The sequence below is a fragment of the Carcharodon carcharias genome, chromosome 14, assembly GCF_017639515.1.
Source record: "Carcharodon carcharias isolate sCarCar2 chromosome 14, sCarCar2.pri, whole genome shotgun sequence".
Lineage (NCBI taxonomy): Eukaryota > Metazoa > Chordata > Chondrichthyes > Lamniformes > Lamnidae > Carcharodon > Carcharodon carcharias.
In genome coordinates this window covers 126,872,880-126,886,954 of record NC_054480.1, presented here as the reverse complement: position 1 = coordinate 126,886,954, position 14,075 = coordinate 126,872,880, and the positions used below count along the sequence as shown (strand labels likewise).

At 45.0% G+C, this 14,075-nt stretch overlaps 1 protein-coding gene across 4 annotated transcripts in view; it reads right to left on the bottom strand.

Moving 5' to 3' along the window:
* LOC121287193 (ras-related protein Rab-3A) overlaps window positions 1-10,282 on the bottom strand; it is a 33,546-nt gene extending 23,264 nt beyond the window's left edge. The window contains exons 1-2 of one of the 4 annotated variants that reach the window (XM_041204830.1): window positions 10,198-10,260; window positions 9,335-9,440 (exon numbers count right to left, since the gene is read on the bottom strand). The gene's annotated coding sequence lies outside the window, so the exon portion shown is untranslated. Of the gene's footprint in view, window positions 1-707; window positions 814-9,334; window positions 9,441-10,197 lie in introns of those variants that run through there. The other 3 variants (XM_041204828.1, XM_041204829.1, XM_041204831.1) reach the window with 3 other exon arrangements.
* Window positions 10,283-14,075: the final 3,793 nt, after the last annotated feature.

The following is a 14,075-nucleotide window of genomic DNA, read 5'->3' as shown; positions in this document are numbered from 1 at the left end:
GGGATATGGTGACAAAATGGGTAAGTGGGTTTGAGATCAATCAAAAAGGACCTTGATGGGTCTAATTCTGTTCTTAAAAATTCCAGTTGCTAAAGTCCCTACCCTTCACTCCATAAAGCCCTTGTATCCCTCTCATTCCCCTTTCCCTCACAACCTCAGAAGAGATACAGGGATAAAATTTGCCAAGTAAGTTTGATGCTACATCCTATTGTATCATGGGGTATCCCATTTCTCAATTATGTTGAAATCAAAATTCTGTATCTCATGTTCTCCAATACCTTGATTGTAGACTCCTCCTCTTCCCCAAACTTTCTTGCTTTCTAGAATCTGCAGTCTTTCAAAACCCAAGTGTGGTTTTTCATATCTTTGTGCCTATTTTTCTCAATCTTGGCCCTACACTGAGGGGCTGCAAAATGTCCCTATGACTCTTCACCAACAAATCTACAGTGAATGACCAAAATTTTTATTTGCCTTTCTTCCTTGTTCAATGATGTCTGTATGTATGAAGGGAAGGATATGCTGATAAGGTGACATGAAGTAAAGTGGAGGAGGCTCATGTGGACCATATTAGTATTGGGCTGAGAGGCCTGTTCTGTGGTGTAAAATTTGCTGTAATTCCATGTACATTTAACATGACATCATTTCAAAAGTACTTCAATGACTGTAAAGCACTTGTCCTGAGGTAACAAAAGATACTGATTAAATACAAGTTCTTTCTTTGCTCCAAGTATGAGGAAGCGCAGACTTGCTCCCACGTCACCAGGAAGCTCTCTCTCTTCCCTCTCCTCGAAGTTTCAATTTGAAGCTGTGATCCTGTGTTGTTACAAGATGGAAACAAACCATGAGTTGACTCAACACTGCATTAACGTCAGCAGCAAGTGAGCTGTGATAGCAGGCTGCCAACAGCTCAGGCAGGCTCAGTGTGAGAATTTAATTTTGCCATGGATACCATAGGTCACCAGGGCAACATGCACTGTCACCACAGATACTAAGGATTATCAAAACAGCACACACTGTCACCATGGATACCCAATGGTAGGAGGCAGCATGTGCGACTGGGAGGCATCCCGGGATTATCATGGGCATCAGCAGTTGGGATGTATCATATACGGATACCAGTGGTTGGGGCGTATCAGATGCTATCACTATGGATACCAGCGGTTGGGGTGTATCAGATGCTATCACCATGGATACCGGTGGTTGGGGTGTATCAGATGCTATCACCATGGATACCTTTGGAGTTCGGAGGCAGTACAGTGAGGATGACTGTGTCATCGGATTTCAGAGAGTTTCCAAGTTGCCCCTTTTGAAGGAACACCATTTGGCCCTGCAGATTGACGAAGCTCACCACGCGTGAAAGGCCTCCAGTGTACCGGCAGACACAGCTCCTCAGGATCACCCAGGTGTGAACACAGCTATGGAAAACAGGCAGGGAGTCTGAATGGCCACCAGGTCCCTCCGATTCACTTGATTCCCTCCGCAGCTGGTAGCCAAAGATTAGGAACGTGGGGCTGAAGTGCAGCCAAAAATGGAGGAGCAGCCTCTTCAAATATTGGAATGAGCACTTACTCTCACCATGGAATATTGGAATGAGTGGGAAATGGAGTTTTATCCCTTGGAGATTCGCTGCTTAGGCATTTTTCTGCCTGCAGTTGGATATAAACCTTTAAAAGGCGAAAGAAGTCAGGAATCTCCAAAACTGACCCAGCTTCCCTGAATCATACCAAATGCCTCCCGTGACAGCAACTGCAGAAAGCAGTGGGCGGGGGTGGGGAGCAATCTGTCAGAATTCCTGTTCTTGATCCCTGCCCAGGGATCATCGCTGGAAAGTCAATGGATGCTGGGAATGAGTGAGGACAGGACCAGGTTTGGTGTAATGCACCACTGGAGAAATAATCTGTCAAAGTTCACAAGCTGTGCTTAAACGTGGGGGAATAGTGGATCGGGGGTGGCGGGGGAAAGGGCACATTTGTTGAGAGAGTGGGGTCAGAGGTGCTGGTACCCATTTCCCAGGAAGGAGTGGGTGGGGAAGACACAAATAGGTCTGGTTCAGAAAACCTCAAAATTCACTGCCATGCACACCATTTACTTGGCCCCATCACTGGCAACCTCAGTAAGTACTTCAAGCTAGTCCTATTAATTCTGAGTCACATGTAGAAAGAAAGACTTGCATTGAACTAGTGCCTTTCATGACCACTGGGCGTCTCAAAGCGCTTTGTGGCTAACGAAGTACATTTGAAGCATGCTCGTGGTTGTAATGTAGGAAATTTGGCAGCCAATTTGTGCACAGCAAGCTCCCACAAACAGCAATGTGATAATAACAAAATCTGTTTTACTTATAATAAATAACAACAACAAAAAAGGTGGATAAACTCAGCATCTGTGCAGAGAGAAAGATTCAATGTCATCAACCTGCAACGTCAACTCCATTTCTCTTCACAGATGCTGTCTGACCTGCTGAGTTTTTCCAGCTTTTTTTGTTCCTATTTCAGATTTCCAGCATCTGCAGTATTTTGCTTTTGTATTTCTGTTTTAGTAATGTTGGTTGAAGATAAATATTCGTCACAACACTAGGGATAACTAGTGTTATCCTGCTCTTCTTCAAATAGAATCTTTTATGGGATCTTTTATTTCAACTGAGAGGGCAATGTCTCATCCAAAAGAAGGCACCTCTGACAATGTAGCACTCATTCAGTAATCTCTGGAATAGGACTTAGACCAGCAATCTTCTGACTCGATCAGAATATCACCATCTGAACCTCAGCTAACAGGACTATAAGAACAGGAGGTGGCCAATGGGGTCTCTCGAGCCTGTTCTGTCATTAAGTGAGATCGTTGCTGAGCTGTGACCTAATTCCATATACCTAACTTTTCCCCATATTCCTTGATACCTTTGGTTAACAAAAATCTATCAATCTCAGATTGAAAATTGAAAATTGATCTGACATCAACTGCCACATTTGGAATGGAGTCCCAAACTTCTATTACCTTTGTGTGTAGGTGTGTTTCTGAATTTCACTCCCAAAAGGTGTGTCTCAAATTTTTAGACTGTGTTCCCTAATCCTCGTTTTCCTAACTGGCAGAAATTGTTTCTCCCAATCTAACCTGTCTGTTCCCCTTGATATCTTGAAAACTTGGATCAAATTTCCCCTTAACCTTCTAAATTCCATGCAGTGCAAACCTAGTTTGTGTAATCTCTCCTTGAAGATGAATCTTTGGGAGTCCTACACTGTACTCCCTCCAACACCAGTACATCCTTCCTAAGGTGTAGAGGTGTGGGGCCCAGAAAAGCTCCCAGTACTCCAGGTGTGATCACCAGGCTTTGTATAGTTGAAGCATGACTTCTCCCTTATCTTGTATTCCAGTCCTCTAGAAATAACGACCAGCGTTCTATTAGCCTTTTATTTATTTTCAGTATTTTATTCTTTCATGAGCCAGCATTTATTGTCCATTCTAATTACCTTTAAGAAGGTGGTGGTGAGCTGGCTTCTTGAACTACTGCAGTCCATGTGGTGTAGGTACACCCACAGTGCTGTTAGGAAGGCAGTTCCAGAATTTTGACCCAGAGATAGTGAAGCAATGGTGATATATTTTCTTGTCAGGATGGTGTCTGGCTTGGAGGGGAACTTGCAGGTGATAATGTTCCCATGTATCCGCTACCGCTGTCCTTCTAGATGGTAGACGTCACGTGTTTTGAAGGTGCTGCCAAAGGAGCCTTGGTGAGTTTCTGAAGTGCATCTTATAGATGGTACACACTGCTGTTACTGTGCATCGGTGGAGGAGGGAGTGGATGTTGAAGGTGGGGGATAGGGTGCCAATCAAGTGGGCTGCTTTGTCCTGGATGGTGTCGAGCTTCTTCAATGTTGTTGGAGCTGCACTCATCCAGGCAAGTGGAGCACATTCCAGTACACTCCTGACTTGTGCCTTGTAGATGGTGGACAGGCTTTGGGGAGTCAGGAGGTGAGTTGCTCTCTGTAGGTTTCCCAGCCTCTCACCTGCTCTTGTAGCCACAGTATTTATATGGCTAGTCCAGTTCAGGGTCTGGTCAATGGTAACGCCCCCCCCAGGATGTTGACAGTGGGGGATTCAGCAATGGTACTGCCAGTGAATGCCAAGGGGCGACTTTTGGATTCTCTCTTGTTGGAGATGGTCATTGCTGGCACTTGTGTGGTGTAAATGTTACTTACCACTGTCAGCCCAAGTCTGGATATTGCCCAGGTCTTGCTGTATATGGGCATGGACTGCTTCAGTATCTGAGGAGTCACGAATGGTGCTGAACATTGTGCAATCATGAGCAAACATCTCCACTTCTGACCTTATGATGGAGGGAAGGTCATTGATGAAGCAGCTGAAGATGGTTGGGCCTCAGACACCACCCTGATTGATGTCCTGAACTGAGATGATTGACCTCCAACAATCACGACCATCTTTCTTTGTGCTAGGTGTGAGGCACGAAAACCTCACTCTGTATTTTTTTTTATAAAATATATAGACATATGCTCATTGCTATCTCTAAAAAATTCAAACTGGACAAAGACCTAAAATTGTTGAATCTGTCTGTCTGTGACCCCGAACAAAAGAAGCTACCAGGCAGTATCGGGGAAGCTTGCACATCAGTATCCCTGAAGAACCACTAATGACCCCCTCTGGGCTGCCTAGGCCAAATTCAAAGAGAGCTATACAAAGGTCATCTGCATTTCATAACCCAGGCTGGCCAACAGGAGTCTGCTCATCTGCTAAGACAAAGGACCCCACAATCTTCCTTTCAAGTCTTAACGGTTGAGACATTTAACAATCTCAGGGACCCAGACGAGGGATATACGTCCTTTGTAAAATACAGAGTGGGGTGGTGGGAGTCATGTGACATGGGCCTCTGACTTGTGGAACCAGTAATATTGTCTTGCTGAACTGCAAAGTCTGAGTCTGCTTTTTTTAACCATCTGACTAGCAGCCTCACAGACAAGAAGCTCTGGCCCAGGTTGGACATCTGTCCCTATCTACATTGCTGGAAATGCTGTGCCATCGCCTACAAGACCAATTCATCTCTGCATGCCTTATCTCATGTGAAGTCAACTCCACTGTGAAAGTGAATTATCCAGCATCAGTTTTCAGGTCACTGACCTCGGTGAAGGAAGACTTCACTGGACTTTGATGCTGGACTCTGGAACCCAGGTGAAACACTATTTCTTTTCTCTATGGTCTCTGTACTGTAAATCTTTCTTTTCTCTATCCCTCTTTTTTCTGTATGAATGCAAAGGGGGCAACATTGTGACCCTCCTCCCATGTTTGAGCGTGTGCAAAAAAACTAACCCACTGAGTTCATCCTATCTCGAGTTTGCTGTGGGGTTATTAATAGAAAATTGGATCACCCCAAAACTGAGGGGTTAAGAAATATGTCACCGTTTATAAAGGCAAATCAAAAACACCTTTCTGTTTACGGATAGGTGGTAAGAGGAGAAATTAGTGCAGTTTAAATTTATGCCTGCTCCTGTCCATAACATAGGTATGACTCCAACCAGCAGAGAGTTTTCCCCCTGATTCCCATTGACTCCAGTTTTGCTTGGCCTCCTTGATGCCACATTCGGTCAAATACTGTATTTATGTCAAGGGCAAGTATTCACTCTCACCCCACCCCTGGAGTTCAGCTCTTTTGTCCTTGTTTGAACAAAGACTGTAGTGAGGTCAGGAGCTGAGTGGCCCTGGTGGAATGCAAACTGAGTGTCAGTGAGCAGGTTATTGCTGAGTAAGTGCCACTTGATAGCATTACCAATGAGCCCTTCCATCAATTTGCTGATGAACAAGAGTAGACTGGTGGGGTGGTAATTGGCCTGGTTGGATTTGACCTGTTTTTTTGTGGACAGGACATAGATGGCAGTGTTGTAGCTGTACAGGAACAGTTTGGCTAAGGGTGCAGGTCATCCTGGAGCACAAGTTTTCTGTACTACTGCTGGAATATTGTTAGGGCCCATAGCCTTTGTAGTATCCAGTGCCTTCAGTCGTTTCTTGATATCATGTGGAGTGAATCAAATTGGCAAAGGCTGGCATCTGTGATGCTGGGTACATCAGAAGGAGGCCGAGATGGATCAGCCACTCGGCCCTTCTGGCTGCAGATTGTTGCAAATGCTTCAGCCTTATCTTTTGCAGTAATGTGCTGGGCTCCTCTGTTTTTGAGTAAGGGGATATTTATGGAGCTTCCTCCTCCTGTTAGTTGTTTAATTGTCCACCACCATTCATAACTGGATGTGGCAGGACTGCAGAGCTTAGATCCAATCTTTGGTTGTTGGATCACTTAGCTCTATCTATCACTTGCTGCTTTCGATGTCTGGCATGTAAGTAGTCCTATGTTGTAGATTCACTAGGTTGACACCTCATTTTTAGGTATGCCTAGTGCTGCTCCTGGCATGCCCTCCTGCACTCTTCATTAAACCAAGGTTATACCCTTGGCTTGATGGTGATGGTAGAGGAGGGGATATGTCAGGCCATGAGGTTACAGATTGCGGTTGAGTACAATTCAGTGCAGCTGATGGCCCACAGTGTCTCATGGATGTCCAGACTTGAGTTGCTAGATCTGTTTGAAATCTATCCTATTTAGCACAGTGGTGATGCCACACAACACTTTGGAGGGTATCCTCAATGTAAAGGCAGGACTTCATCTCCACAAAGAATGTGCAGTGGTCACTCCTACCAATACTGTCATGGACAGATGTATCGCCGACAGGTAGGTTGGTGAGGATGAGATCAAAAGGTTTTTCCCACTTGGTTCCCTCACCACCTGCCACAGATGCATTCTAGCAGCTATGTCCTTTAGGACTCAGTCAGTAGTGGTGTGACCGAGCCACTCTGGGTGATGGACATTGAAGTCCCCCACCCAGAGTACATGCTGCACCTTTGCCACCCTCAGTGCTTCCTCCAAGTGGTGTTCAACATGGAGGAGCACTGATTCATCTGCTGAAGGAGGGTGGTACATGATTATCAGGAGGTTTCCTTGTCCATGTTTGATCTGATGCCATGAGACTTCATGGGGTGCAGAGTCAATATTGAGAACTCCCAGGGTAATGCCCTCCTGACTGTATGCCATGGTGGATCTGTCCTGCTGGTGGGACAGGACATACCCAGGGATCGTGATGGTGGTGTCTGGGACATGATCTGTAAGGTATGATTCCATGAGGATGACTATGTCAGGCTGTTGCTTCATTAGTTTGTGGGGCAGCTCTCCAAATTTTGGCACTAGCCCCCAGATGTTCGTAAGGAGGGCTTTGCAGGGTCGACAGGGCTGACACTGCTGTTGTCATTTCCAGTGCCTAGATCGATGTCGGGTGGTCCATCCGGTTTCATTCCTTTTTGTAGGTTTTGATACAACTGAGTGCCTTGCTAGGCCATCTCAGAGGGCAGTTAAGAATCAACCACATCGCTATGGGTCTGGAGTCACAAGTAGGCCAGACCAGGTAAGGATGGCAGATTTCCTTCCCTAAAGGACATTAGTGAACAAAATGGGCTTTTATGATAATCGACAGTGGTTTCATGGTACCATTACCAAGACTAGCTTTTCAATTCCAGATTACGACTTGAATTTAAATTTCACTAGCCGTTCTTGCAGAACATCACTAGTCATGTCCTGCCAGTTAGAGTATGTGCCCATTATCCCCACTCTGTGTCCCCCGTCACTCAGCAATTTCCTAACCAGGTCAATAATTTGCCTTCAGTTTCAGGAGCTTCAGCTTCAGCTAACAGTCTCTAATCAGGAACTTTTCCCAATGCCTCCTGGAAGTTCGTATGAATAACATCTGTAGACATTCCCCTGTCTAATGCTTTAGTCACCTCCAAAACATCCATCAGATTTATTAGGCATGACCTACCCTTTACAAATCCATGCATGCTCTCCCTGATCCACTGAAAATTTTCAACATGATCAGACCCTTACCTTTAATAATAGGCTCTGGAAATTTCCCAACAATAGATGTTATGTTAACTGGCCTAGAATTCCCTGGTTCCCCCCTCAGTTCCTTAAATAGCAGAGTGACATGCACAATTTTTCGATCTAAAAGAACATTTCCTGAATTGAGGGAAGTTTGGAAAATTATACTTAGGACATCTTCATGAATAGGATAGCAAAATCGGAGACTCGCACCCCTAAAATCCATTGAGGTTGGGAATTTTAAATTTTAAAACAGTTATTGATAGTTTTTTTGGGACGAAATGGGATTTAGGATTACAGAACAAAGGAGGGTAAACACAGTTAAAACACAGATCAGCAGTAATCTTACTGAATGACAGAAGACTTGAGGGGCTGAATGGCCTACTCCTGTGCCTATGTACAAATTTATATAGCACCTTACGCAACTACACAACATGCCAAATACAGTACATCAGGAGGTTCTTTAAATGTAGTCACTATTGTAATTTATAAAATATGGCAGCCAGTTTGCACACAGCAAGATCCCAAAAACAGTACTGAGGTAATGGAAAAAATAGCAATTCAAAAAGCCATTGCTGAGGCTGACTAACTGGGGTACAGTACTGACGGGTACAGGTCTGTCACTGTATAACACTGGGGTACAGTACTGGTGGGGACAGGTCTGTCATTGTATAACACTGGGGTACAGTACTGGTGGGGACAGGTCTGTCACTGTATAACACTGGGGTACAGTACTGGTGGGGACAGGTCTGTCACTGTATAACACTGGGGTACAGTACTGGTGGGGACAGGTCTGTCACTGTATAACACTGGGGTACAGTACTGGTGGGGACCGATCTGTCACTGTATAACACTGGGGTACAGTACTGGTGGGGACAGGTCTGTCACTGTATAACACTGGGGTACAGTACTGGTGGGAACAGATCTGTCACTGTATAACGCTGAGGTACAGTACTGGTGGGGACAGGTCTGTCACTGTATAACACTGGGGTACAGTACTGGTGGGGACAGGTCTGTCACTGTATAACACTGGGGTATGGTACTGGTGGGGACAGGTCTGTCACGGTATAACACTGGGGTGCAGTACTGGTGGATACCGGTCTGTCACTGTATAAACTGGGGTACAGTACTGGTGGGGACAGATCTGTCACTGTATAACACTGGGGTACAGTATTGGTGGGGACAAGTCTGTCACTGTATAACCCTGAGGTACAACATTAATAGTTGCAGCAATTGTAAAGGACAAATTAACAGCAGCAGACACAAAATTAATGCACATCGCTTAAGTGTTTAGAATGACATTGATTTTTGCCTAGTTTAGTCGTCACTTAAGCCCAGTGACAACACTGACTGTTAGTCAGAAGCTCAGTAACAGGCAAAGACTAATCCCTGTGGAAGCAATACACGTAAACCCTATACCGTATCTACCAGCCTTGTGCCCTCTATTGGGCAGATTATAAATAAACTGTGGACCGAGTTCCTCCAGCACAGAACCAGTGCACTCCAGCTGGGGGTCGCTTGTCCTCTGTCGAAAAGAAAAAGCAACCTCGTAACCATTTTCTGCCTACACTGGAGATGTTATTCATGTTAAGATACGTTGTATTTACTGTCCGTCGGATGCATCACTGAACACATAATACATGCATCTCACGGTTCACATTGTAAATTATTTACAGTTACTTTCTGCCACAATTTATCTGGTGGGGATCAGTCAGTAGGTCAATGGGAAATATATCAATCCCCTCCCCTCCCCTCCCCATCCTCTCCCATTCACTAAGTCTGCAGGGAAGAGGCACAGGGCGATGTCACTGGGCTCAGTATCACGGCTGCTGGACAAAGCAGCAAGACTGGTCCATCACAGCCTCAGCAGCACGGAAGGTCGATGCCTTCGGATGAATCTATAGCCGGCGGATGCTGGCTCTGAGGTGGAGCTTGCAATGACAAGACAGGCTAAAGGGATCCAGAATGAATGAACCAAGAAGATCAACATCACTTCCAGCATCGGCCATTAACAAAAAAAAGAGACCTGCGACCTTTGATTTTTGGAGAACAATATTTCAATTTGCCCAACTCCTCCCCACCCCTTCTCATTTCATGTCTTCCCCCCCCCCCCTCCAACTCCCTGACATTCTATGTCAAATGAAGGTTATGAAAAAAAATCGCTAATATGAACGAAAACTGCTGCAATTCAAGATGTTAAATTATATGCACCATGGGGCAACGGTTGCATTCTGATGCCCTGCGCTGTCCGCTCGACCCCAGCGCCCTCCCTTAACCCTTACCTTTCAAGTGTTTGCCTCAGTACCGCTCCTTTGCAAAGACTGCAGCAGCAGCGGCAGCAGCAGAAGCGGCTGATTGACAGCTCCTGCCGACGTCACTCCCGGGCTCAGGCAGGAGGGGGCGGAGCCACATGGATATTGATTGACAGCTCAGGCATCCAAACTCTCAATTCAGATGCAACTTATTTTTCTCCCATGTTATTATTTTCATTTGCAGCCACCAGCAATCAAGAAATGAACCTCAGCAAATTTAAATTAAATGTTGAAACTCCTGGCAAGTCTTAATTTATTCAAAAGTCTATGAATTATTCATAATTACGTCAGGAGGGCCCTGCTAATTTGATCTGACCAACATTGAGGTTTTTTTTGCAAATTATTTATATTTTAATATGCTAAATGGAGTTGATCATTAATGCAAAAGCAGTAAGACCAAACAAATGGATAAAATATGGAATTTATTTGGAATAAACCAGCTCTCATGAATAATTAATTATTTACATTTTAATTATTCATTAGGTTGTCTCGCTTTAATACGCCCAGGCGCAAATTTATACCATTTTCAGCGTAATTTAGTCTCAAAATTGGATTAAAGTTGGAAATGAGTGGGCTACAAAAAGCAATAGAAAGACAGCAAGATAGCACTTTCTGCACTGTTTTGCATAATTTATGACGCATAAGTGCTCATGAATAAATAATCACTAGTGACGTCAATGCGTTGCCTTCTTCTGAGTCCTCCAGACACAGCGCCGCCTGGCGGTGCGAGGGAATCGCAGCCCAGTGCAGAATTTCCAGCTCCTTATTGTTTGGACATTCAGGGTCTAGTTGGTTCCGACACCACAGATGGGAAACAAAAACAGAATTACCTGGAAAAACTCAGCAGGTCTGGCAGCATCGGCGGAGAAGAAAAGAGTTGACGTTTCGAGTCCTCATGACCCTTCGACAGAACTTGAGTTCGAGTCCAAGAAAGAGTTGAAATATAAGCTGGTTTAAGGTGTGTGGGGAGGGTCGGGGGAGAGAGAGAGAAGTGGAGGGGGTTGGTGTGGTTGTAGGGACAAACATGCAGTGAAAGAAGCAGATCATCAAAAGATGTCACAAACAACAGAACAAAAGAACACATGGGTGTTAAAGTTGGTGATATTATCTAAACGAATGTGCTAATTAAGAATGGATGGTAGGGCACTCAAGGTACAGCTCTAGTGGGGGTGGGGAGAGCATAAAAGATTTAAAAATATTTAAAAAATAATGGAACTAGGTGGGAAAAGAAAAATCTATATAATTTATTGGAAAAAAACAAAAGGAAGAGGGAAACAGAAAGGGGGTGGGGATGGAGGAGGGAGCTCAAGACCTTAAGTTGTTGAATTCAATATTCAGTCCGGAAGGCTGTAAAGTGCCTAGTCGGAAGATGAGGTGTTGTTCCTCCAGTTTGCGTTGGGCTTCACTGGAACAATGCAGCAAGCCAAGGACAGACATGTGGGCATGAGAGCAGGGTGGAGTGTTAAAATGGCAAGCGACAGGGAGGTTTGGGTCATTCTTGCGGACAGACCGCAGGTGTTCTGCAAAGCGGTCGCCCAGTTTACTTTTGGTCTCTCCAATGTAGAGGAGACCACATTGGGAGCAACGAATGCAGTAGACTAAGTTGGGGGAAATGCAAGTGAAATGCTGCTTCCACTTGAAAGGAGTGTTTGGGCCCTTGGACGGTGAGGAGAGAGGAAGTGAAGGGGCAGGTGTTGCATCTTTTGTGTGGGGATGGGGTGGTGCCATAGGAGGAGGTTGAGGAGTAGGGGGTGATGGAGGAGTGGACCAGGGTGTCCGGGAGGGAGCGATCCCTACGGAATGCCAATAGGGGGGGTGAAGGGAAGATGTGTTTGGTGGTGGCATCATGCTGGAGTTGGTGGAAATGGCGGAGGATGATCTTTTGAATGCGGAGGCTGGTGGGGTGATAAGTGAGGACAAGGGTGACCCTATCATGTTTCTGGGAGGGAGGAGAAGGCGTGAGGGCGGATGCGCGGGAGATGGGGCGGACATGGTTGAGGGCCCTGTCAACGACCGTGGGTGGAAAACCTTGGTTAAGGAAGAAGGAGGACATGTCAGAGGAACTGTTTTTGAAGGTAGCATCATCAGAACAGATGCGACGGAGGCGAAGGAACTGAGAGAATGGGATGGAGTCCTTACAGGAAGCAGGGTGTGAGGAGCTGTAGTCGAGGTAGCTGTGGGAGTCTGTGGGTTTGTAATGGATATTGGTAGACAGTCTATCACCAGAGATTGAGACAGAGAGGTCAAGGAAGGGAAGGGAAGTGTCAGAGATGGACCACGTGAAAATGATGGAGGGGTGGAGATTGGAAGCAAAATTAATAAATTTTTCCAAGTCCCGACGAGAGCATGAAGCAGCACCGAAGTAATCATCGATGTACCGGAGAAAGAGTTGTGGAAGGGGGCCGGAGTAGGACTGGAACAAGGAATGTTCCACATCCCCCATAAAGAGACAGGCATAGCTGGGGTCCATGCGGGTACCCATAGCCACACCTTTACCACAGATGGGAGCTCAGAAACAAGTCAGATCTGGCAGGCTCAGTACCTGAAACTAAGAAGGTCTTTAGTGGTTCAGGCTTTAGAAACATAGGACTAAGGAGCAGGAGTAGGCCATTTGGCCCTTTAGATTTGCTCCACCATTCTATAAAATCATGGTTGATCAAATTGTGGCCTCAACTCCACTTTCCTGTCTGGTCCTCTATAACCCTTGATTCCCTTATCTGTCAAAAATCCATCTAACTTTGCTTTGAATAAATTTGATGACCCAACCTCCGCTGTTTTCTGGGAAAGAATTCCACAGGCTAACAACTCTCTGAGAGAAAAAAATGTCTCCTCATCTCCACCTTAAAAGGGAAACCTCTGATTCTTAAACTGTGTTCCCTAGTTCTGGTCTCCCCCACAAGTGCAAACATCCTCCTGATATCTACACTATCAATATAATAAAAGCAAAAAACTGCGGATGCTGGAAATCCAAGACAAGAACAAAAATACCTGGAAAAACTCAGCAGGTCTGGCAGAATCTGCGGAGAGAAACACAGTTAATGTTTCGAGTCCGAATTACCCTTCAACAGAACTAAGTAAAAATAGAAGAGAGGTGAAATATAAGCTGGTTTAAGGGAAGGGTGGGACAAGTAGAGCTGGATAGAGGCTCAGTGATAGGTGGAGATAACCAAAAGATGTCACAGACAAAAGGACAAAGAGGTGTTAAAGGTGGTGATATTATCTAAAGAATGTGCTAATTAAGGGTAGAAAGCAGGACAAGCAAGCCCTAGTGGAGGTGGGGTGGGATGAAGGAATCAAAAAAGGCTAAAAGGTAGAGATAAAACAATGGCTGGAAATACATTTAAAAATAATGGAAGTAGGTGGGAAAAGAAAAATCTATATAAATTATTGGAAAAAAGGGTTCAACAATTCAACTGAGTTCAACAATTTTAGATCATGAACTCCCTCCTCCATCCCCACCCCCTTTCCGATTCCCCCCCACCTTTTTTCCAATAATTTATATAGATTTTTCTTTCCCCATCTATTTCCATTATTTTTAAATGTATTTCCATCCATTGTTTTATCTCTACCTTTTAGCCTTTTTCGATTCCTTCACCCCACTCCATCCCCACTAGGGCTATCTGTACCTTGCTTGTCCTGCTTTCTACCCTTAATTAGCACATTCTGTAGATAATATCATCACCTTCAACACCTCTTTGTCCTTTTGTCTGTGACATCTTTTGGTTATCTCCACCTATCACTGGCCCTCTATCCAGCTCTACTTGTCCCACCCGCCCCTTAAACCAGCTTATATTTCACCTCTCTTCTATTTTTACTTAGTTCTGTTGAAGGGTGATTCGGACTCGAAA